General features: G+C 34.4%; 1 long non-coding RNA gene across 18 annotated transcripts in view; it reads right to left on the bottom strand.

Moving 5' to 3' along the window:
* The window catches only part of LOC123789238 (uncharacterized), a 685,069-nt gene extending 661,051 nt beyond the window's left edge, over positions 1-24,018 (bottom strand). For 14 of the 18 annotated variants that reach the window (XR_015723984.1, XR_015723985.1, XR_015723983.1 and 11 more), the window contains exon 1: positions 23,929-24,018. This is a non-coding gene — a long non-coding RNA (uncharacterized LOC123789238). Of the gene's footprint in view, positions 1-13,755; positions 13,952-23,928 lie in introns of all 18 variants that reach the window. The other 4 variants (XR_015723997.1, XR_015723994.1, XR_015723995.1 and 1 more) reach the window with 4 other exon arrangements.
* Positions 24,019-27,468: the final 3,450 nt, after the last annotated feature.

Genomic DNA, 27,468 nt, shown 5'->3' with positions numbered 1-27,468 from the left:
CCCCCTCAAAAAGGAGAATTACAGACCGATTTCCCTAATGAATATGGACGCCAAAATCCAAATTCCTCAACAAGATACTTGCTAATAGAATCCAACAGTTCATTAAAAGGATTATCCACCACGATCAAGTGGGATTCATACCTGGGATGCAAGCGTGGTTCAATATTCGCAAATCAATCAGCGTGATACATCATATCAACAAGAAAAGACTCAGGAACCATATGATCCTCTCAATCGATGCCGAAAAAGCATTTGACAAAATACAGCATCCTTTCCTGATTAAAACCCTTCAGAGTGTAGGAATAGAAGGTACATTTCTCAATCTCATAAAAGCCATCTATGAAAAGCCTACTGCAAATATTATTCTCAATGGGGAAAAGCTGGAAGCCTTTCCCTTAAGATCAGGAACACAACAAGGATGCCCACTCTCGCCACTATTATTCAACATAGTACTAGAAGTCCTTGCAACAGCAATCAGACAACAAAAAGGGATCAAAGGTATTCAAATCGGCAAAGAAGAAGTCAAAATGTCTCTCTTCGCAGATGACATGATACTCTATATGGAAAACCCAAAAGAAGCCACTCCCAAACTATTAGAAGTTATAGAGCAATTCAGTAACGTGGCGGGATACAAAATCAATGCTCAGAAATCAGTTGCATTTCTGTACACGAATAACGAGAACGAAGAAAGAGAAATTAGGGAATCCATCCCATTTACAATAGCACCAAAAACCATACGTTACCTTGGAATTAACTTAACCAGAGACGTAAAGGACCTTTATTCTAGAAACTATAAATCACTCTTGAAAGACATTGAGGAAGACATAAAAAGATGGAAAGATATTCCATGCTCATGGATCGGAAGAATTAACATAGTTAAAATGTCCATGCTACCCAGAGCAATCTACACTTTCAATGCTATCCCGATCAAAATACCGAGGACATTTTTCAAAGAACTGGAACAAATAGTCCTTAAATTTGTATGGAACCAGAAAAGACCCCGAATCTCCAAGGAACTGTTGAAAAGGAAAAACAAAGCTGGGGGCATCACAATGCCGGATTTCGAGCTGTACTACAAAGTTGTGATCACAAAGACAGCATGGTACTGGCACAAAAACAGACACATAGACCAATGGAACAGAATAGAGAGCCCAGAAATGGACCCTCAGCTCTTTGGGCAACTAATATTTGATAAAGCAGGAAAAAACATCTGGTGGGAAAAAGACAGTCTCTTCAATAAATGGTGCTGGGAAAATTGGACAGCTACATGCAAAAGAATGAAACTTGACCACTATCTCACACCATACACAAAAATAAACTCCAAATGGATGAAAGACCTCGATGTGAAACAGGAATCCATCAAAATTCTAGAGGAGAACATAGGCAGCAATCTCTACGACATCGGCCAAAGCAACCTTTTTCATGATACATCCCCAAAGGCAAGAGAAACAAAAGATAAAATGAATTTATGGGACTTCATCAAGATTAAAAGTTTCTGCGCAGCCAAGGAAACAGTCACAACATGATTTAAATTCAATGTGAGCTCTGTACCAAAAATAAAAAGCAAATTCTTCATTTGCTTTTTTCTTGCCTAGAGTAATATATATCATTAGTCTCAATATTTAGTATCTTATCATGTTTTCTCTTTTCCTATCAGAATTTAGTGCACCATCAGAAATTGCCACACTGATATTTATAGCTCTACACGCTGGACAGGTATCTTTTCTACTAAAGAGTCATTTAAAAACTCACAATGAAACATGAAGACTCTATAATACAGATTATAATTCCTGACCATAGAAAACCAAAGGAAATTACACATTTTTTTTCCCAGAATAAAGTCCATTCCTTGAGGAAGCAGAAAACAGATTCCATGATTTTTAAGTTGTGTTTACATTGTCATCTAGCTCTGGGTAAAATCAAACACTGTGAATCAGTTGAAGTCCACAAGTCATACGAAATTATCAGTACTTTTATTCCTTTGCTTAAAATTTCAGACTATTTGTGACTTTTATGAAGTGCTGACCTACACAATACCACACTTCATATCAATTTATAATTTTCTTTTATGTTTATGTGCATTTGTTGATTGTGAGATGGGGGAAAAACTGCATTTTGCTGTCTTAAAGTTTAAATTTCTCCAACTTAGAACCTATGTGTTTATTCAGAACATAAATATATATGAATAATATTTGAGTGCAAGAAAGTATAGGTATATACTATATATTTACATTTTATTTTATTTAAAATATATACATTATTTCCGAACTTCGTATTGAGAATAACACTGCTTTAGATGAGAGCCCAGAGGTTATTTTGCCTAACGTATACCATGCTTTCAGAAAATCTTGAAATGTCCTCTGTATTCTTTCTTAAAACCTTCCATAGAAAGAAATTTCACTCCACTGAAATAAATTCCAGTTTCTTACTGAACAATTCTAATTATTAGAAAGCTCTTCTTTATATTCAACCACCAAAATATATGGCTCTATCCAACATTCACCGCTCTTTTTCATGAGGCAATTCTTTAACTATTTGAAGACATTTATGATGTTCCCTTCTTCATTCTATCTTCCTCTTCCCATAACTGGGCAAATTTGGTTTTTAAAAACTAATGTATAATTTCATACTTATCTTTAAAGAAGTGTATTTCAAACTATAAACTTAGTGGCCACCCTAACTAGCTTTTTAATGGAGGCAGACCTAAGTGAGAGAGGTCACTTGAGGGCACACTACAGGGAGGAAGACAGAGGCATCAAATTAGTCTAAAAGAGAAATTTATACACTTGGTCAACTTGCCTTAAATAAATGTTGAGTGTTTTTTGTTTTGTTTTTTTCTTATATCAGTTCCCAAAGCCACTCCCCTAATACTGGTGAGTGTAAAGAAAGACACCATTACAGAAAACTTGTCAATATCATTATCAATTTGAGCATCCCCAGGTTACAGATATCAAAAATTCACTCTCAAATATTTCTAATAATGGCCAGTTTTTGAAAATCAAGCACCAATCCCCATTCTCTAATTACAGTATTCTTATTTTCCTTGGGGAAGTGACTATTTTTTTTTTTTTCCCTATGTGCTTTGAAAGGAGCTGACTCTCAGGGAGGGCATTTGCGTCAGAAAAGGACAATCAGAGCATTTCATTTTTCCTGGGCACAGTGATAGGTTTAGCATTGGACATATGAATCAAGTAGAGACAGAATCCAGAGATATTTACTGAGATTGTAGATAAAGCTGTATACTTTTCTTCCCTTGACTTTAAACAGTCAAGATATAAAACTAGGGCTAGCTGTCAAGTCATCCTGCCAATCATGAAGTCTACAAGAGAAGCCAGGAAGAAAGGAGAGCCAAGAGGTGGTGTGGTAGGCTGAGTAATGTCCCTCCCCCAAAGATGTACCTCTCCCAGTCCCTGGAAACTGTGAATACATTACCTTACATATAGGAAGGGAATGTGAATAAGTTAAGGATCTTTCTTATCAAGGAAGACCTAAATGTGCTCATAAGGATCCTTATAAAAGAGAGGCAGGAGATCACTGGGGACAAGGTGGTAATGTGATGATGAAAGCAGAGATCGGAGTGATGCAGCCAAGAACCAAGCAATGCTGACAGCTTCTTCGAAGCTGTAAGAGGCAAAAAACAGATTTTTTTTTTTTTTTCCTGGAGCTTCCGGAAAGCTCTGTCAATACGTTTATTTTAGCGCATTAAGACTCATTTTGGACTCCTGACCTCCTTCTGTAAGAGAATAAGTTTGTGTTGCTTTAAGCCACTAAATTTGTGGTAATTTGTTATAGTAGCAATGGGAAACTAGTGCAGGTAGAATGCTGGTGATTTCCTTAATCCAAAGTGGGTAAAACAAATGCTACCCTTAGAAATTTTTAGTTAAAGCAATTTGGGTTGGATTTTTCTTTCACTTTTAACCAAAATTATTCTCATATAGGAACCAAATCAGGTTTCAGCTGACATTAGTTAAAATTATCTATTTTTGCCTATCAGATTTCCACATGATCTTCACATTCAATAATGTCTTCCCTTTATTCCCTTCCTTAAAGTGCTTTTGACTAATTTTACCATCTGAATATGATGCTTTTAAACAGATTAAGATATTTTGAATGCCTAATTTTTTCCAATCTATTAGCTAACTTTATTAGTATAGTGCCATTGCTTTCTTTTTTAAAATACAGCAGATATCTCCTCCAATAATTAATTTAACCTATATATTAATTGGCATAGTTTGCATATAGTTATATTATACTTGTAAATGAACTTGAATTTGCAATTTATTTAAATCACATTCTTTACCTTTCTCTAAGTCTAACAGAAGCGAAACAGTAAATTTTTAAAATTGACTGTATTTTTTATCTACTTCTATAGAAGTGTCAATTAAAAAAAAAGAAACAAGATTAGTTTGTCTTAAATTCTTCTTCCTATGTCCATATCAATTTCATTCACCACTACCTTTTATTCTGTTTTGTTTTGTTTTGCTTTTATTATATGACTTACATTTCACTTTTTTTTTTTAAGATTTATTTATTTATTTGACAGAGATAGAGACAGCCAGTGATAGAGGGAACATAAGCGGGGGAGTGGGAGAGGAAGAAGCAGGCTCATAGCGGAGGAGCCTGATGTGGGGCTTGATCCCATAACGCCGGGATCACATCCTGGCCGAAGGCAGACGCTTAACCGCTGTGCCACCCAGGCACCCCAACATTTCACTCTTAACACATCTCAGAGCACCTTACATACAAGTTCTCACAAGCCTACAGCCTTCTCTTTCCTTTTAATTTTATTGAGATATAATTCACATTTCATAAAATTCAGCCCCTTAAAATGTATAATTTAAAGGTTTTTAGTACATTCATAGAGTTGGGTAACCATTATACCACAACCTATTTTTGGAGCATTTTCATTACCCCCAAAAGAAATTCTGTACCTACCAGTCACTCCCCAGTCAACACCCATAGCAATTATTAATCTACTTTTTCTATGAATTTGCCTATCCTGGACTTTTCATATTATGGAATCATACAATATACATTTTTGTGACTGCCTTCTTTCACTTAACATAATATTTTTAAGATTTATCCATTTTACTGCATGTATCAGTATTTCCCTTCTTTTTACAGTGAGATAACATTCCATAGTACAGATATAGATCAACCACATTTTTAAACTGTCTACAGAACCAAATAAAATAAACATTAACCCAAACATGTAAATTTTCCAAAATCAATGTCTTTATTCTTGTGGAAAATCTGAAAAATGTGCACCAAATTCAATATTCTCTTTCCCTACTTTATCGTTTTTAACAATAGTAATTAATTCTGCAAGTGTTTCCAAGTTCCTTGAGATGGAATTCACCTAGATCTAGTTTTTCAAATTCTTTTAATCCATATAGATGTTCTCTCATGAACTGGGCTCACCCTACTCTTTTGCAATCTCTGTATTATCTTGCAGAGTTTGAGGATTATTCTCAATAGAAAAATGGGAAGTGGGGGGGAGAAACCAGACAGAAGCCACGTATTTCTACTTACTCTGGTGTCATTAGGATGACATTCACTAGAAATGGCTGTATGCCTTCCTTATCTATCTTCTTCCTTCAAGGAAGGGAAACTGCCTTTGCTGGGAAAGACCTTTTTGGGTAGGTGAGTCTCTGCAGGGAAGAAATGACTGTGTGCTGATTCTAAACATTCCACAGTGGGGTCCAAACCAATTTGCTAGAGTTCTGGAGAGAGTTTGCTCCACAGAAAGAAAGGGAGAGAAATGAGAAGGTAAGACAAGGAGAAGAAAGCCAGAAGGATAATCGGAAATTATGTGGGCCTAATAAAGATTCTCCTCTGATCTCACAAATATTTAGTAAGTTTTATAAATTCAAGAAGTGTTCAATATGCATGATTTTTCTGGAAAATGGTGAAGCATCAGATTTTCACATGCACATTAACATGCGGCGACACAGTTATAGAAAGTAAAGATCTAAGAACAAAGGGCTGTTAAAAAAACAAGACCCTTGGAAGTTCAGAAAAATCTCCAAGATGTTTAAAGTTGTGCATTGGCCTTCAAAATAATTCTCCCTAGATGTCAAGAATCAAAGAAGCCCAAGCTGATGTGGAGGACAATGGTTTAGATGGAGGCAGCTTCTCAAAAGGGTGTCAGTTTACTGCTTGATTGATTTTTGCAAGTTGTAGTTCATTCTTAGATTCTAGCACAATTTTTTACTAATTCTTTAATTGTATTCTTTTTTCTATCTTTTAGTGAGGTTTAGAGTTTTCTTTCCTTCTGAGATGGATGACAAATGTACTTGTTAAAGTCCCTATTCTTTTTGAGCTTAATATCTTATAAAAATTCTTATGTCAGTAACTGTATGTTTGTAGGGCTTCCAGAACAAAATACCACAGACTAGTGACTTAAACAACAGAAATTTATGTTCTCACTGTTTCAGGGGCTAAAAACCCAAGATGAAGGTGTCAGCAGGGTTAGTCTCTTCTGTGGCCTCTTTCCTTGGCTTACAGATGACTACCCTCTTACTATGTCCCCACAAGGTCATCCCTGTGTCTGTGTCATGATTTCTTCTTATAAAGACATCAGTCATATTGGTCAGAGCCCAAACTAATGACCCCATTGTAAATTAATTACCTCTTTAAAGGCTGCATCTCCAAATACAGTCACATTTTGAGGTACTACAAATTAAAGCTTCAAGATATGAATTTGGGGGGATACAATTCAGCCCATAACAGTAACATAATCATATTTTCTCTGTATTATGTAATCTAATTTGTCAAAATTTTCTGTATCCTATATCTACATGTCTATGTCCTATATAATGTTTTGTATTCCTTTATCATCACACATGGAAATGATTATTTTCCATCAAATTACATATATCTATAAATATACACACCTACCACACAGGTCAGGAATACCAACACAGGCAGGTCTGTGTCCTGATCACTCTAGGGTAGAATCTTTATCCTCCATGTACTGGATTGTATCTGTGTGTGTGTGTGTGTGTGTGTGTGTGTGTGTGTGTGTCTTCACATGTGTATAAATCTTGTCTACTCACAGTATCTTAATTAGGGTTAGGAAAGATTGATTCTTACTATCACCACAGAAGTTACATAATTTCATGAAATGAATCACACATGGAATTATCTATTGGATAGTTGTCTATTGACCAATGTAAACATCTATTTTATTTTGGTTATATGAGTCAGAAATCTCAGACTGCTAAGTGATAGATAAAGATGAAGAAGGAGGAGGCAGAAAACAGTGTACAAACTTTAGCCAAGAGAACACAGGGAACCCAGTGACAGACATAAAAATACAATGTAAGTCTTTCAACACTCTATGACATGTTTTTCTATGAGATTGTGATACTTTAGATATGGGTTATAGAAATGCCACTATTTCTTTAACTGCTATTGCTCCCTCCCCTACAGGATTTCCACCACATTACTGAGATTTTATAAAAATTATCAGAAAGGCCCAAAGTACTTTGAGCTCTTCAGAAGAGAGGCATAAAATAAAACAAAGTAATTGTCAGTACTATAATTATTATGCATTAAACATGTCAGATTGCTTCAGAAAGGTTACTCATGGGACCAAAAAACTAGTATTGTAGTAAGCAATATATTAAATCAATTAATATTTAAAAGGGTATATAAGAATCATTGCCCCTCAGGAATTTACCTTTCATTAATCAAATTACTAAATATAAGTACTGAAGCAGTACTCTATGCATATCAACAAACTCAGAGTTCCCAGATAACAAAGAAAGACTAAATTTGCCTTCAGGCTCATGTAGATTTGTCTTCACATACAATACTTCACAACCAGAATATAAAGTATTTACAGCTCTAGGTTTCCCACCTGACTTTTTTTTTTTATTTTTATTTTTAAAGATTTTATTTATTTATTTGACAGAGAGAGAAAGCCAGTGAGAGAGGGAACACAAGCAGGGGGAGTGGGAGAGGAAGAGGCAGGCTCCCAGCGGAGGAACCTGATGTGGGGCTTGATCCCAGAACGCCGGGATCACGCCCTGAGCTGAAGGCAGACGCGCTTAATGACTGAGCCACCCAGGCTCCCCTCCCACCTGACTTCTTAAGTAATCTTTTAAGGCATCATCTGAATAATTGTTAGGAATGATGTGATACTGCATGAAATCAAAGCTGTGGCTTTGGTAAGTATAAAACTTTTTATTAAGTGTCTTTATGGTCTCAGAAGTCTTAAATTAAGGTCCAAGCCAGGAATCTAACCTTTAGCAAACCAAAAATGAGAATTTCAAATGTTTTTGGATATACTGTCAGTGCTGCCCATACTCATCAGAGACAAATTCTGTAAAAGGATTTATATATTAATTTCAATGAGGCATTTTGATGCCTTAAAGAACTGGGATGAATCAGGATTTAAAAATGTTTGCCTGCCCAATGCATCCAAAAGGCCAGCCAATTCAAAAGTAGCTGTAAATTCAAATATCTGAATTATTGTGCATCTGTACATAGCTAGACTATTGTGTGCCAATAAAAATGTCAATTTGTTATAGAGACTTCTGAATTATTACTCATTTCTTATGAAATGTGTGTATTTCTGTTTACTTTCATGTGCATGTATATCTCACTTTTAACACACTAGAAATAAACAAAAACAGAGAATTCATTGCCAGTGGTCGTGCCTTACAAGAAATATTAAAGGAAGTTCTTCAGAGACACCTGGTTGGCTTAGCTGGTAGAGTATGTGACTCTTGATCTCAGGGTTGTGAGTTTGAACCCTATGTTGGATGTTGAGATTAGATTAAATAAATAAATAAATAAATAAATAAATAAATAAATAAATAAAATAATTGGGGAAAAAACAGAAATAAAGGAAGTTTTTCAGGATTAAAGCAAGTGAAGTCTGATGGAATTTGAATCCATAAGAACAAAAAGCACCAGTAAATGTAACTATGTGATTATTAAAAAATATATATTTTTCCTTCCTTTCCATAACTTATTTAAGAAGCTATTGAATAAAATAATATCTATAGGACACAATATCAGGCTTATAACATATTAATATATGTATAATATATCTGCCACTAACAGTTCAAAGGGTATGTTTTTGTAACATTAATCAGTATAATATGTACAGAAATAATACCACAAAAAGGGGGAAACGGAATAGAGTTATATAGGATTATGTTTCTCTAGATTACTGGAATTAAGCTCATATATGCCTGAAAATGATTCTGATAAGTTTAGATGTATATGGTAAGCCCTAGAACAATAATTTAAAAATGAACAAACAAAAACAGTGAAAAACTCAAAGAAATCAAAATGCTGTATTAGAGAGTATTTACTTAATGCAAAAGAAAACGGTAAAGGAAAAAGAGTGGCAAAAAACATAAGACATATAAAAAAATAAAAAGTGATCTGGTGGATCTAAACACAACTATTATAATAATAACATTAAATGTAAACGGATTAAACAACCCAATCAAAAGTCAATGATTATCAGACTGCACTGAAAAAAAAAATCCATATGTTGAAATTCTAATACCCAATGCGATGGTATTAGAAGGTGGGTCTTTGAGAGGTGCCTAAAGTCATGAAGATGGTATCTTTAGGAACAGTGGAAGTGTTCTTATAAAAGACACCTTACAGGGATCCCTAGCCCCTTCTATCATGTTAGGACAAAACAAGAAGTCTCTGGCTATGGAACAGGAAGAGGGCCATCACCCAGCCTTGCTGGCACTGTGATCTCAGACTTCTAGCCTTCAGGATTGTAAGAAATACATTTCTGTTGTTTGTCGGCTACCCAGTCTGTGGTATACTGTTATAGCAGCCTAAGTGGACTATGACAGTATCACACCTGCAGAAAACAACATATGTATAGCTATATCACTCTGATGTAAGAATATATCAAGCTAATGATGCTTTTGAGAAATCAACATAATGGATGACATCTGAAATTTTGGTCTTACCTGAGGAAATAGCTAATAAGTAAATTGGAAGATTTTATTTATTTGGATAAATGGTCTTACCACAGATACTGTTTTAAATAACCTTTTTGGCTTTTATTCTGCCACAGGTGGTATACAAATGTCACAAGACACAAAAGCAGAGAAGTAAGATTATTATACAGTAGAGTTGCTTTGTAATGTTCATATTAAGACCAAGATTACCATCTGTCCTTTAGGAAAACTGTGTACCTACAAGAAGATGTTTGCTTTGCCCAAGACATGTCTTACCCATAATATTAAATAATAGTGGCCACTGCCATGATATTACAGGGCTTTTGTATTATAGAATAAAATATGAAATCAAGTGCTAATGAACAGGCATAGGTGATATGTAACAGACATAGCTAATAGGCAAGATTTTCACTTGTCAGGAAAGACACCATTTTTTAAAATTATTGGATTTCTATATTCATTTTAGAGGTTCAAAGTGTTTTTGTATGTGGCTTTTCTTTTGATCCTCACAATATTCTAAAATCCAGGATAAAGCAAGGGAAAATATTCCTTTACCAATAATATTTTCATTTTTATGGTAAAACATGGCTTAAAGTCATTCTGTGTCATGCATTTTATGAAGAAAAATAATGGTTTTTTTTTTCCCGATATTCAAGAGGGTCATCAGATCATATGCTTAACATTTAGCTAGTATAGATTTATGCCTGACCTAGGCTATTATAAATGTATGAACTTTTTTTAAAAAAAGCAATTTCTATTTGCAGTTAATCAAATGAGTTATTTCTTTAAGATAGTATCCTAGCAACTTCAGACAGAAGCAGAAGTCCCTGCTGATGTTAGAAAGAGATTTGTTTATCACATACCCAGATCTAACTTCTGAATGTGCTTCAAAGTGTTGCTTTGATCAAACAACTATCAAAACTTTTCTATTATAGAACTAACAAGGTTGTAAGAATCTTCATTTCATAATTTCTCAAATTGAGATGCCCATAGAGAGGGAACAGTGTTTCTCTCATTTATAATAAACACCGTTATTAAAATAAAGAATATTTTAATGAGGCTGCATCTCTAACATAAACCCAATAAGTTATCAATAATGAAATATTTAACTAAATCTTTTCAAATATTATTGGGATGACAACTAAGTAATTAGGAGTTTTCAACCAATTTTAAAATAAACCTCACCTGGCACATATGTCAACTAAATTTCTCAATGACAAATGAAAAGGGTTTGAGTTCCTAATGACACCTTCTAGTCCATGTTCTTTGCTTCTAATCTCTACTCTGATTTAAATCCAGAACTTACAAATACATATATATATATATATATATATATATATATATATATATATATATATATATATATATATAAAATCCCAGCTAAGAAGCATTGAGTTCAGTCACTCAGGATATTCCATGACTTCACATCTCTGTTAAACTTCTCTCAGGTAATATGGTATAATAAGAGGAACTATAAGTTGAAGATGGGCCTTGGCTCTACAACTTTTAATGCAGAAATGCAACAGCCCTAACCATTGGTCAGATTAGGCCAGAGGGAGGGACAGGGGATCCAATAATCAAACCCAAATTTGAGGATATTGATACCTGAGGAAATATCTAACTTAGATCATAAACTAAATAAATGAATGGAGACTACCCCATGCAGGACTTCAAATCTGGCCTAAATGAAAATATATTAACAAGATGTACAAAGAAAAATCTCAGTTTCTTCAAGTCTTATCATTTCCAATGCTGTAGTATTTTATATCATAAAATAAAGATATGTATTTCACATTTTGAATCTTGTAATTCATAATTAATTCCTAACAGCCAAGGAAAATACAAGTCTATAATGTTTAAAGTTTCACTCCCATAAATTCCAATCTCTAAATTTGGTAGATAGAAGGACAATTCTTAAAACTATTAAATATTGCTTCTTGGTTATCTTCCCCTATTACTCCCTATGAATCAATCACTATTAAAGAAAGTAGGTTAGAACAGGAGCAATGCTGGACATCATGGATGCTGGGAATAATAATGTTAAGAAGCAAGATGTGGCCATTCAATTAAATCAGAAAGGAAAAGGAATCATCTACCTTTAACTGATAACAAAAACAATGGCAATAGTAACATCTAACCTCTAATAAGTGCTAGACACTGTGCTAAATTATTTATATACAGTAGCTCATCTAATTTTTACAACAAAACTACGAGGTAAAAATTATTATCTCCAGTTGGTAGATTAAGACAATAATGCTTAAAGAGGTTATGCAACTTTCTCAGAGTTACCCAAAAAGTGGCAAAATGGAATTCAATTAAGGTCTCTATCCTCTCAAGTCTGTGGGTTTATGCATGATGCTATAAGGTTTTCTATCAACCATCAACCCAACATCTGTCAAATATCTCTAAATAATGTAGGATGCACGGTTCTAGGAGCCAGAAAATCCTATAAGATTATATTAGAAACAGAGGCAATAACTTACTTCCCATGAGCCATTTCTTTATATCAGTAATTCCAGTTTTGGCATTTATCAGGTAGGATTAGCTTGATCTGCATAAAACAAAATACCTTGCCCCAAAATAACAATGGTTTAAGCAAAACAGATGTTTATTTCTCCTGAAAGTAGAAAAAGTTCAAATGTACAGAGTCCAGAGCTGATGTAATTTTACAAGCATTTGGGATCCAAGCTTAGTCTGTCTTTATACACCTTGATCTTTAGAACTGGTTTCCATTGACAGTATTGCCTCATGGTACAAGATGGTTGCTTAAGTGTTAGCCATCTAATTTTAGGCAGGAAGAATGAAGAGGATGGAAGGGGAAAGAGGCACTCCTCCAAAATGAGTCCACATGCTTTAAACAAAACAAAACAGCTCTTCTAGAAAGACCAATACCATATTTTGCACTCACATCACCTTGGCCACCCATAACTCACTTCAAGAAAGATTGAAAATGTCTTTCAACTGGGAAGGCTTCTATTGGTAAAGTACAAAGGGGTAATAAGTATTATATCAGTAACTAGCAATTTCTATCAAGTGTGAGACACTGTCACTGGTAAGGCTATGTAATACCTTCTTTTAAAACTGTCTCAAAGACAAAACCATTAAATAAAACATGGCATCTTGTAGAAGCAACACTTTTTGACTCCTTCAGAAACATGTAAAGAGACAAATCTCATAATCAGAATTCTATTGCTGCTTTAATAAACATTCTTCTAATTACTTGTAATTCTAAGTTTATTAATTCAATATGAAATACAAATGTAATACAAGGACAAATAAGAAAAATCCTAAGCTACCAGATAACACATTTGTCTAATTTATTCTACTTCATTTGGCTCTGTTCCCTGGAAAGATTTCATGTATTTATGACAAAATCTGGTCTGATGACTATGCCCATAATAACATTACCAATCTCCTGCTCTGTGTTTTCTTTGTTTTTCTTCATTAATGTATGATACCTCAGATATAATATCCTCTCCTCCATATCCATTAGTCTAAATAGATCAGAATATATCCTCTGGAAGTATACTTAATATAGCTCATAATCAAATCTTCTTATTTCTCCGCCATTTCATTGAAAAGAAATCACACAGTCCTTACCTTTGCTTCCTCCTCCAAAACCTTACCATGTTCTCTTCATTTCTTTCACATAACCACCCATGTATTTATCTCCCCTCATTTAGACTATTATGATTAATTGTCATGTATAAAAACATGTTAAAATGAACATTCAATGTGGCTTCATGGTATAGAATGAAAGCTTATAGGTAGAAATGACAGAGAGGCAGATGTAGTTAATGTCTTTACTAACCTTAAGAGTAACCTCATAGTACAGGGTGCGTGGGTGGCTCAGTCAGTTAAGCGGCTGCTTTCGGCTCAGTTCATGATCCCAGAGTACTGGGATCAAGCCCCACGTTGGGCTCCCTGATCAGTGGGGAGCCTGCTTCTCCCTCTTCCCCTCTCCCTGCTTGTTCTCTCTCTCTCTCTGTCAAATAAATAAATAAAATCTAAAAACAAAAAACAAAAAAAGTATCCTCATAGTGAATAAGATCATCTCTAGGTGAAGACAATAAACCCCATACACAGTTAAGCAAAGGCTAGATGCTAACCAGTAGGGATAGTAAAAAGTGAACTGTTATGTTTAGTGGAAGGTCAGCTGATTCCCTAACATTCTCTCCCACTAAAATATTTTGTCTAAATTTAAAATAAACTGAGTTGCACCACAACCCTCTAAATGATAGCTAATGAAACCTCATATTTTATTGGATATTAGCCTAGCTGATGAAATTACACTTGGTCCTCTGTAGGAGTGCCTGTGTCAAATATTTAATACTAATTAGACAGTAAATTTCAGATCTAGCATTGACATAGGGAGGAAAAGCAAAGGATTATTAAATAGAGGTGATGATTGCACTGATTTTTATTGCTTTTAGGAGAACTTAAAACTTAATCAGCTATTTAAGTGACTCATTATTTACATTGATGACAAAGGATTAAATATTGAGAGAAAATGCCAAGCATTCTAAAGGAAGCTAAGTAAAAATCTACCTATCCATTATCAGCATTAACTATGTTAAATCTAGTTAAGTAATACTAGAAAACAAGACAAAGGTCTATGAAAATATATTAAATGACTTCATTGCTCAAAACTATTGAGCAAATTAATACAATACAATTTTAAATTGTTCCAAGATAAAACATTTCTATTTTTACATAAAAATAACTTCTCTTTCTAATATACCTAGTGATTTTATCTTTTTTAAAGATTTTATTTATTTATTTGTCAGAGAGAGAGAGCACAAGCAAGGGGAGTGGCAGGCAGAGGCAGAGGGACAAGCAGGTTCCCTAATGAGCAAGAAGCCCCATGTGGGGCTCCATCCCAGGACCCTGGGATCATGATCTAAGCTGAAGGCAGACGCTTAACCAACTGAGCCACCCAGGCATCCAATCTAGTGACTTTAAAACAAAAAAAAAAGAATAACAATATCATCAAGTAGATTTTGGTCATCCTGAGACTGGGCTCTCAAATTTCAGTAATTTTACTTCTATAGAACCATGCATATAAAGAAAGAATGTTAAAAACCCATTTCAAGTTAATACTCCACAAAACAAAGGAGAATTTGAATGCTGAAAAGACTCAGGTGTCACAGTGTGCGCTGCATCATACATTTCACTTTTGATCTCCATGTCAACATTATATCACTTTAATAAAAAATGAGGCATTTTATCATAAAAATAACCTGTATTTTCATGGGCAAGATAAAGGAGCTGAGGCTAAAGAAAATGCAGTTATAGCCTATACCTCCTGAAAACACCGTTAGAAAAGAAAACAACTAGCAAAAAAATTTGCTGAATTTAATTTATGAAGAGAGTTAAGGGAATATGAAGCTTGGGTGCTTGCTCAATTTTATCTTCAAATTGGAAAATAGCAATATTAACATAGTTATTAAGAGAAAAATTGCTTGCTCGTATTATTGCAAAGCACTCTAACAATAAATTGATATGATGTTTAATATTAAAATCATCTGTACTTTGAGTTTTTTGGTGATATTTTATACTAATTGATTTCTAAAATGGTTTTATCTTTACTGCATCAGTTTGCTGTAGAAATCTCTGAACAAATGCCTTGAAAGAAGTGTGTTGCAATTCTAGGCACAATAAACCAAACTAGTAAAAACTCATACTCTAGACTTATAGAAGACAGCATCGAACTGTAGAAAGAATAAGGGGTCAATCTTGGTGCAACCTGTTTGTATGTAAATTTACCAATGTTATTAATCTCTCAAAACTTCAATAAACTGGACAAAAAATTAAGAAAATGATGTTATGTCTAGTTATATATTCTCCACCTCCTATATCCAACAAAGTGCATGGAATATAGCAGATACTCAATAATTGACAGTCATCTGACCCTCTTCCCTTTTGTCACTTTCCTACAATAGGAATTCAGTCCTCAACAAATAAGAAGCAACATGTGATCATTCTTGCCACAAGAAAATAAAACATTGAGAAGAACACAGTCAAGGTGATATGAGAAAAACTATGTCATAATTCCTCTTTCCTAAGACACCATTAAAATAATAGTAAATTTGTTTTTTTAATCATTTAAATGCATAACATATTTTTGATAGAGATGAAAATACTGAGTAATGAAGAAGCGTGAAGGAAGCCATGGTCTAAGATCCAGGAAAGGATAATGTAGGGGAAACAGCTATAGAATCTTAGAGAATCTTTTTTTTTTTTTTAATATTTTATTTATTTATTTCATTTATTTACTTACTTACTTACTTATTTATTTGAGAGAGGAAGAACACAGAGGGAGAGGGAGAAGCAGATTCCCCACTGAGTGTGGAACCCACTGCAAGGGGCTCGATCCCAGGAACGTGAGAGAATGACCTGAGCTGAAGTCAGACACTTAACTGACGGAGCCACCCAGGTGCCCCAAATCTTGGAGAATCTTTAGGAAATGCTGCAATAAAAAGTCAGATGTACAGCTCGAGAAAGAGTGTTAACTGAAGTTTTATATACTAGACCATTTATCACCCTCAAATTCCCCTTCCTTCTTTATCAAAGAGGGGGGGATGGGAATGTTATTTATAAAGGAAATCAATTAGCCACTGAAGGAGAATGAAGGCAGGTAGTGTGAATATTAGCACTCCAGTGTAATTCTCATATATACTGACACTTAGGCCAACCCCATCAACATGACAATCTTCCTTCCCACTCACCTTAAAGGTAAATTTGTTACTTTACAAACTCAGAAAGCCAACATAAAATTCCCAGACTGCTTCTTTACTGGCTCACATTTAAATATAATTGGGCAGCCAAGGGTCACCATTTACAAAGGGAAAAATTGATCCCAAGCAAAGTAGCAATCCAGAGAACAAAAGGAGGATGAATTTGTTTACTCAGAAATGCAAAAAGAGAACATATTCATAAAACAAGTATCAGTAACTATTGAAAAAAGAACAATTAGATAATGAGAGTCTTTGGATAGTGCCATAGACTGAATGCTAGTGTCCCTCCAAAATTCATATATTAAATATAATCCCTGATGTGATGTTATTAGGAGGTGGGGCCTTTGGAAGATGAGTAGTTCATAAGGGGAGAGTCCCATAAATGTGATTAGTGCCCTTATAAAGAAGAGTCTAGAGAGTTCTCTGTTCCTTCCTTCATGTGAGGACAGAGAAAGAAGATGACCACCTATGAAGCAGGAGCAAGCTCTCACCAGACACTGAATCTGCTGGATCCTTGATCTTGGACTTCCCAGACTTAGAACTGTGTGAAATAAAATTCTATTGTCTATAAGTCACATGGTATCTGATATTTTTTATAGCAGCCCAAATGGACTAGGACAGATAAGAAAATATTAAAATATGAATACTGAGAGGTGGAGCTGGAAGTATTCAGGGAGGGGCACACAATTGGACCAGCTGATGAGACCAACACTTTTCTGCATCAGTCTCTACTTATCAGGGGGAGATGGAGCCCCTGTCTTTCATTAGACTAATCTCTCATAATTTCAAAGAGAAACAGGATTTTCCTAAGATACATTAGCTCAAGTCCGAAACTAGAGATTATGAACCAACTCTCAACCTCTTCAACTTTTCATCCATAAAACTGGAAACAGCCAGCACACCTCCATAAAACCCTATGCTCATTAACACCTTAATTAACATAGGCCACTCTGTGAACAATGGGACCAAGAAGACAACAGAAGCCTTGGTAAGAGAAGTGAATCCTAATGTGCAGTGGATGAAGGGATGGAAGAGGGGCTGCTGCAGTTGTACACACTTTATAGATGTGTACCGACAGCAGCTTACCATCTTCTTCAGCACTGTAAACCTAACACTCAGTAGGTAAAAGCTGTCCAGTTGCACCTGGAGTGCTAGAGGAACATACGGATTCCAGGATTTGTCTGTAAAGAAATTCAGTTCTACAAAAAAGCTTATACCAATAGAAGCTCACAAACGAAAGACACTTGGTCAAGAAAACAGTCAAAAAACAAAAAAAAGAAGTACAGACAATAGACAACTCTGTATTTGGACAAATAGGAGGTGAGACTTCATTTATCTCATCCACAAAAAACATTTAAATATTTTACATAAATAATAGTATCATTAACAGAGTAGCAATATCTGTAGTAACTGAGAGGATCTGCCTCCTTCCACTCCCCAAAAATAAAAGCCACTTATTCTGGTTTTATTTATTTGCTATCTTAAAGTGGAATGATCTTACATCTTCCAGTAAAGATCTTCTTTGTTCTTTATCACATAAGTGATTGTCTACAGGATAAGACACTGCAGTCTCCTTTGCTGAAATAGTGTTAGCAGGATGGGTAAAGATTTGTATTCCCTTACCCCTTCTCCTCTCCCCTGTACTGTGTAATGTCTATGTTTACATGAATATGACCCTTATTTATTTTGCTGCCTTATAAAGCATATTACCATAAAAAAATGTTTCTCCTTGAAATAAAACATTTCGGTGGAAAGCCAGAATATAAAGTCAAAAACATCTCCTAAAATATAAATCAAAGAATCAAACCATATCCCCTTCAATTAATAGAATTCCAGAAAAAAGAAAATTGAGTAGAGAAACTTATCAATGAAAAAAAATGCAAGGAAATGTTTATAGGTGAAAGGAGACTGGAGACATCATACTGAAAGGGTGACAAGAGGGTGAAGCAAATGCATTTTAATCACTCTTCTCCAACACATTTAGAAATTTCAAAGTGCCATGGATAGAAAAAAAGATTCTGAAAGATGCTAGAGAAGAGGCAAAAATAATACATGTTATCTACCAAACAACAGGAATAAAACAGTTCTCATTTTTAAATATGAGTGGAAAAATCCTGAATGTATATAATGTAAAATGAATATATTATTGCCTATCACAACTGTGGGTTTTTCTTATTAGTTTCAGAGTTAGAATGTAGTGATTCATCAGTTGCATATAACACCCAGTGCTCATTCATCAAGTGCCCTCCTTAGTGCCCATCACCCAATTATCCCTTCCCCCCACCAACTTCCCCTTAAGCAACCCTCAGTTTGTTTCCTACAGTTCAGTGTCTCTTATGATTTGCCTCCCTCTCAATTTTCATCTTATTTTATTTTTCCTTCCCTTCCCCTACATTCATCTGTTTTGATTCTTAAATTCCACATATGAGTGAAACCATATGTTATTAGTCTTTCTCTGACTTATTTCACTTAACGTAATACCCTCTAGTTCCATCCACATCATTGCAAATGGCAAAATTCCATTCTTCTTGATGGCTGAGTAATATCCCATTGTATATATATACCACATCTTCTTTATCCATTCATCCATCGATGGACATATTGGACTTTTTCCATATTTTGGCTATGTGGACATTGCTGCTATAAACATTGGGTGCACGTGCCCCTTCAAATTGCTATGTTTGTATTCTTTGAATAAATATCTAGTAGTGCAATTACTGGGTCACAACTGTGTTTTAATTGTTTCTTTCTGCTATTCTGTGGAAAAAGGCAATTTTTTCTTAAAAACAAACCTAAAAAAGAGAAAAATGTAAGAAATATATCAAAGTGCATATTTATATAGATATACACATGTATATATGTATGTTTTCTAAATTTCTTAATTTTAATTCATTAATCAATGTGTACTCCTTATGACTAATGAAGACAATAAATATTTTTATCTTAATTCACTAATTGACCTCATGCTGACTCTGTGTTTAGGAAGATTGGTTAGGAAATTTACGATGACTCTTGAGGTGCTTTGATTTGCTTCAAATCAAAGTGCAGCAAAAGCACACTAGAAACACCTGAGAAGTGCTGGTTTTTCAAGAGATCAACATTTTCTTCTCATTCCAGTAACACAGAAGTAGTAAAGAAGCAACAATTTTAATTAAGTTTTGGAAGAATCACTCTGTTTTAGCTCTAATGTAGAAAACAGGTGTTACTTCTGTGTTTAAGAAAAAGCTGAACAAAATGAAAAGAATGACTTTTCTTGGACCTATCAGAGAACCAAGTTTACTAGGCGAACTGCCACCCCAAATCTGAATTCAGAGTCACAGCTGAGATCCTACCTGGAGCTGAAGACACAGATACCATAAACTGAGATAAAGAATGCCTTTAATGGGCCCATTCCTAGCTTGGACACAACTGAGGAAAGAATCTGTGAGCTCTATCAGTAGGAACTTCCAAAGGTGAAATACAAAGATAAGAAAGAACACACACACACACACACACACACACACACACACACACACACACACACAGAACATCCAAGAAATATGGGACCATTCTAAAAGATGTAATGTACCTAATCAAAAAAAAAAAAAAACACTCTGGCTATAATACTAAGAAAAGACTGTAAGTGGACAAGGGTAAAAGCCAGGAAACCACTTAGGAGTCAATTTCAGGGATCTAGGAAGGAGACTGTGGTGATGTAGGCTGGGGTGGAAACAGTAGAGTGGGATAAGTGATCAGATTCTGGATATATTTTGTAATTCTCCTAGCCTTTCCTTCTAAAAATAATAAATAGTTTATTTTTGTGTCATGAGTTACAGTTCACATACATTGCTGGATTTGAGCTTTATAAAATCCCTAAAAAATATAAACAGTATCTTATAGGGGACAAAACTGAGGTTGAAGATGCCATATCGGTTCTTCGAATGCCATCACTGGTTGACTTTTGGCTACACATGCTTCACGGCTAATTTTGACCTTTTGGGTAGCTACCAAAGAAAGTATTACTATCTGGAACAGAATACAATACATATATAATCATACCAGAGTCTTAACAGGCAAAGAATACACAAGTGTTAACACAGAAGCATTCTAAAACTTCATTTGATCTGACAAACCAATTGTGTCTAGTTGGAAGCATGACTGACACAGGTTTCCAAATAGTAAACTGAATCATTCTGATTCTTTTGCTCCATTAATGATCACAGTACATTCATTCAGGAGAATGTTACATAGAGAAAGACCATGTAGTAGTTTGGTTTCTTTCTACATAAACACAGCCTATGGCAGAATTATTACCTATAAATTCGTTAACATGAAAACTTTAAATGTGCTCATCATGTTGGATGGTAGCTCTGTTGCACCTATTATTAATAGTGGAATAATACATATTGTTGTCATATTAGTGTAATGCAAGGCAATATGCAGTTGTTTCTTATTATAACAATATCCCCTCCCCTTTTCATAACTCTTCTCATCCATGGCTCCTAGATAGTTTTACAAAGATTAATTAAGACTTACATCACCTCTGTGAGACTGGGAACTGCCACAGTCATCATCCTGATGTGAGGCTAGAGATTAAGCCATGCTATTAAGAGCAGCTCTAGGATTAAAGCTCAAAAGAACATTTCAGGGGTGCCTGGGTGGCTCAGTCGTTAAGGGTCTGCCTTCGGCTCAGGGCGTGATCCCAGAGTCCTGGGATCGAGCCCCACATCAGGCTCCTCCACTGGGAGCCTGCCTCTTCCTCTCCCACTCCCCCTGCTTGTGTTCCCTCTCTCACTGGCTGTCTCTCTCTCTGTCAAATGAATAAATAAAATCTTTAAAAAAAAAAAAGCTCATAACAACATTTCAAACCAGAACTTCTAAACAATGTAAGATATACCTGTTCCAGCATCCTTTATTTGTAACCTGGTCCCAAACTTAAATATTTTGTAGCAGATATTCATATCTTCGTGGAAATTATGCATACCAATTGCAAAAGCTTTCAAATTAAAGTGTATCTATTTTGCATATGTTCATCTTAACATTTCCAAAGACTGAAATTCAATAATGCACCTTCATTGGTATCAGGAGTTATATAATCTTTCACAGCTATTTAGAGAAGGCAATCAGGTTTCCAGAATGCCATTCCCAGCCCCCAAGATTGCATAACAATTTAGTTACGGGATCTGGAATCGAACTTCTGATTCTCTAACTTTTCGTCCGACTTGCTCTAGTGAGCCATGCTGCATTGCACTAAAACAGAGCATGCTAAGAATTTGGATTTACTTTATAAGGTCAACTTTGCTGGAAGATTACTGCTCTTTTCCTCTCCATTTAAAAAAAAATAAGTGAAAAATAAAAAGCTATGTTCTGAAAAGTCATCTTATATTGTGTTCTTCACACTCTAAAGTGAAACTAAGAAAGTTTTCAATGTTGTTATTGGATCACATTGGAAAAGCTACCTGTTTTCTCACAAATTATCTTCTCTTTATTTAAGCATCCTGTTGAAACACCTAAAAACACTCTCATTTTCTTTCTCAATTTTTTATTACTTACAAAGTATCAATATTTAATATAAGTTCATTTTAATTGCCTGTAAACATTAGCATAATCATTCAGTTTTATTATGTACAGTCCTACACTGTCAGTCACACTTATACACACACACACACACGCACACGTGTGTGCATGTGTGTGTGTGTGTGTGTGTGTGTATATATATATATATATATATATATATATATATATATATATATATATATATATATATATATAGTTGTTTAACCTCAGGGTTTTTTCCTAGCCTGTCTAAGTCCCCAGAGCAGTTCTGCACAGGCAGAATGAAGTATCAGTTGAAGGTGGACACCAAATTTTTACTACACATTCTCTATGCAGACAAGGGTGAAATGGATTGTCTCTTTTAGACACTAAGATGTATAAAACTCACACTTCAAATACAATGTGGAGCAAATGCTAACCTATACAAACATTTTCAGTATTCAACTACTGCTAACAATTGGGGCTACTAAACGTGCCACCAAACACAGCATGATCTTTATATGAAGGAAACTTTAGTACTGTCTGGCTCATAATACTGGTATTATGTTTATTTTGTTTAGCAAAAGTACCCTACTTGAGAGAAATACAATTCAATTAAATGTAGATTGTGAGTTTCTATATTATACCACCCCAGGTACTAATTTTTCAGGAACATGTGAGATAAGAGAGAGAGACAGAAAACTTCATTTAATACTTTGAAATGTTTTTGAAATATAATAATAATAAAAAAAGAAATGTAAAGGAAGATCTTTCAATAGATTTTTTTTAAGAGCTATTGAATAGCCCCTGGCTCACTGGGAAAAAAAGAAAATATATTCACTGTTTTTGCAATATGCATTCATTTAAACATAAATGCTATAATTATAGGATATAAATATGCCCTTTTAAAAAAGATTGCATTGTTTATACATGGTTTGTACTGTTTAATATTTTGTGTCATTGAACTTCAACTTCTCTTAGAAAAGAAAATACAATTTAAAGATAGAGTAGAAAAAAGAAGTGTTATCTATTTTATAATAAGTTTATTTCATTATTTCATTAAAATTTGGCAAAATGTTATTTAAATTTGTTAAAAGTCATAAAGACAGAGAGCTTGATATGTTATTTAAATAAATTATTTGTTGCTTTTATTTATTTGAGGAGAACTTGATTCACCTGAAAAAATAATACGTTAAGAATATACTAAGTTCTGATTAATAATTCTGGCACATTTAAAAATACAAAATCACTATTACAACATTAATGAAATCTTTACTACTGCAGAGGCAGAATATTCTGTTTGGGTAAAAGTTCCTGAATTAGATCTTGACTGAGGTCCCGTTTTAACACTGTGAAGCAAGGCAGATATTATTTTGCATCTAAAAATTTAGAACAAGTTTAAATAGTTGTCTCCTTGATGACAGAAGAATATTCAGCATTCTTCTTGCTGCTCTAAATGCTTTTAGCAGCACTGATTTCCAAACCATCTGCCTGCAAGATCTATCCCAAGGTAATTAAGCAAACTGATCCAAATTGGAAATGGAATTATTTAATATTGTCTATTTGAATTTTGAAGAATGTCCACCCTAGACAACTAGAGTACTTTGGTTTTGACATACTAAGCTGATACAGAATTATTCATTCCTGCAATAATTAAGGGGGCATTTGCTTCTCCTGGCCAATTCATTCACTCATTTCAATATTATAAACAGATTAGTCTCCCTATTTCTCACCTTGATGGAGTGTTGATCCATCTCATCTGCTATATCATCAAGGTAGCAGGACTAAAGGAAGATGGTTTAAGACACAATTATACAGCATCTGGGAGTTATATCTGGTGAATCAGAAATCAACTCTAACCACTTATTAACAAAATGTTTAACCGACAAGGAGCCTCTGCCAATCTATGTTGGACTCACACAACTAGCTCCATAGCTGATTTCTGCCAAAGTCCAACGAGACAAAAGAACACAACATTTTTTTTCTAAACATTTCCAATTTTGTACCTCGGCATTCCCATCCATAGAAGTCTAACTTATGTATTGACCAAGATAATGTAATAATATATTAGGCAATTAATAAAAGATTTCCACTTGTTTTATTCTTTCATCTCTCCCTCTTTCCCTCCTGTAAGACAGAAATAGTAATTATCATGCTTTCTCCCTCCTCGAGGAAACTTTGAGAGCTTAATTCACTTTGAGAACATCGGTCACCTATTATTTGTAAGATTTATTCATCTGACACATGATGTTTGTTTTTGTTTACTTCATATAATAGTAGATGATATCATGACGTGACAATTGAGGATATTTCCCTATTTCATAAAGCATCAGAAATCCCAGTCCCAAAGCTGTTGATTAAACTCTGAGGAGACTAACATAATTTATAACATCTCCATGAAACAATCCTCTATAGTCTCACCCTTTATGTAACACAGTTTTCACTGAAATAAGTTGGATTTTCAAGGCATGTCCCCTACCAGCTGGCTAGGAAAACTTAGTCACTGTCTGAAATACCGATAGCTATCAACAGTTGATTTGGGCACATAACACAGCCATTTTGATAAGGACAACTAAAATACCGTGAATGCCATGCTTCCATGTCTGAATGCTTTCTCTCTTTTTAAAAGCTGTATAAAATTAATCTCAAAATGTAAAACCCAATGATCTACCCATATAAACTAACACTGAAAAGTTTGGGGAAATAACCAGTGAAGCCAAGCCTGCAGTAAAAAGAATGTCTATTGACCATTCCTTTCTAACATATAGCTGTGAACTATCTCTATTTAAATAAATAATGGTTCCTGATCAGAAATTGGACCTGTCATTTCTTACTTGTACATCTATTCAGAGTCTCTAACTACCAATGTCAGCTCTTGCAGTTTTATAATCTAAGCCCTCAGAAGGGATCTTCTTTTAGGAAAAATTTGGTAACATTTATTCTTATGGTGAACTCTTTCCTATCTTTCACTCAATTTGTGATAAAGTTGCTTAACCTCAGTACTATTAACATTTGGGGCTAGATAATTTCTTATTTATTTTATTTTATTTTACTTTACTTTTGTTTGTTTATTGTCCTATGTATTATAAGGTATTTAGCAGCATCCCTGGCCTCTACCCACCAGACACCAGTAGCGACCCCTCCTAGTTGTGACAACCAAAAACTCTCCAGATATTTCCAAATCTCAGGAGATGGGCAGCAACCAGGTCCCCAGGTTGAGGACCACTGTAATAAAGCCTTTAAGTGATTTTTCATTACAGCCCTATCACTCCCCCCACCTTCCTGAGGTTAGACTAAGACAGAAGAAAAAAAAATTCCTTTAATCTGCAATTTTTTTCTACTGAGGTTAGGGAAACCAGTTTCCCTCTCTATCCAGTCCCATACTCACTGTCTTCTTTCAGAATTATAATAATAAATATATTTCTAAATTAGAATACATTTTTCAGAAAGGAGTATATATAAAGTGCTTACATGTGTGGGTACATTTCAGCCAAGTAGGTCTCCTTCTTTAATTGTATCCCAGGAAAATAAACACAGAGATGTATATGCAACCAGTGTAGATTTTGATAGGAATAAGTTGGAAACAATTCAATTCTCCAGTAAGAAGGAAAGAGGGATAAACTATTCTCCAGACATACCGGGAAGTGTTAGGCAACAATTTTTTAAATGTTAAAGAGTAATATTTATGGCAAATTTCAAGTAATATTTAATTTACTTATTTAAGTAAATTAAGGAAATTTAAGGAAAATAATCAGAATCATTTATGGAAAAAAATTCCCACAGGGCAGCATATACATTACAGTACTGTTTGATAAACTATGAATATACATAGGGGAAAAAGTGCAAGTGCAGACACCAAATTATTATCAACAATGTCTTGGGGTACAGATATTAAGTGATTTTTCTTATTTTCCTTTGAGATTTTCTATGTTTCATACATTAAATGTGTTACTTTTGTAAGAAGGAAAGAGAGTTGCTTAAAAAGATTATCCATTTTCAGCTAGTAAGCTAACAATTAAAAATTATTGGTGGTTATGATTGCTGATTTCTTCAAACTCTCAGAATTGTACACATTTTAAAATTGGTGAATTTTACTGTGTCTACTATTTAGATCCAATATGAATCCTGTGTGCACCATACCAATTCAAATCAATTTGGTTTCTTTTTCTACTAATAAGAAATTAGTTTAGAAACAGTATATATTCTTGAATAAATAGAAAAAAACATTTTATATAGACAAAAATAACAGATACTCAGCTCATAGTTCTTAAGGAATGTGAAAAGGAATAACTATAGACCTGAAATTGTTCCATTTAGTAATTAAATGGAGTGCTATTTTCAATGAACATTTCTTGTAGTAAAATTGTATTTGTGAAGTGCTGTCCTCAAAACTGCCACTTAATTATATCTGAAATCTAATCAGGTCACTTATTTAAGGAAAGAGATTGTAGGACTCCATTAAACACTAAGCCAAGAAACAATTGAGTTCTGGAGTTTATTTATTCTTCTATCTGTGTAGGAAGTTATCTAGAAATATTACTTCAATTAGAGTTCTTTGTATTAGTTTTCTCCTCCCTTCAATGTTAAAATAAATATTTTTATATCTAAATAATTTAAAGAACTTTTCCCCTAAGGCCGAATAACTGCTATTTTTCTATGGGTTATTTTTCCTAAGTTAAAAATTTTGTTAGGTCCATTATAAGTAAAATATCAATAAGGAGATAAGAGCTAGCATAAAGCCATCATGTTCCACAGACTGCACAGATTAGATGCAAATTGACCCAGGGGAGGAAAAAAATGGGTCTCCCAATCTTCACATGTTATCTCTCCTCTACCACACTTCCAAAAAAAACCTTCCCAGGAACCTCAAATAATTGATAAGTTAGGCAAGAGTTGTCTTTAAGTCAATGAAAACCCTCCGTTCATAATTGTTTTATTTTCTCATCCTCACGTAATTAGACCATGTAAAAAGAGCACTTCAAGCTTGCTTAAAACTGTACCCTTCAAATCTTGTCCCATCAGTTCTGTGGCAGTTCAATCAATATTAGATAGCATCAAAAATCTATTTCCTGTCCCTGACAAGAGAAGGAGGTCCATAAGATTATCTGTTCTGAATGGCAAATGCAAACTCCATACTATCTCAAAATGCCAACTATGCTGTTTTTACCTACGCACATTATTGGAGCCATGGTCAAAGCCAGGTTCTTTTAATTACATAAAACTTTAATTTTTAATTATGCTTGAAAGATAGTGTAAGGTAAGCCACCAAATCA

The sequence above is a fragment of the Ursus americanus genome, chromosome 3 (genome assembly GCF_024610735.1).
Source record: "Ursus americanus isolate L20-20 chromosome 3, mUrsAme1.1.p, whole genome shotgun sequence".
Lineage (NCBI taxonomy): Eukaryota > Metazoa > Chordata > Mammalia > Carnivora > Ursidae > Ursus > Ursus americanus.
Note: the sequence above shows the minus strand (reverse complement) of the source record. Positions and strands in the feature narration are given on the sequence as shown.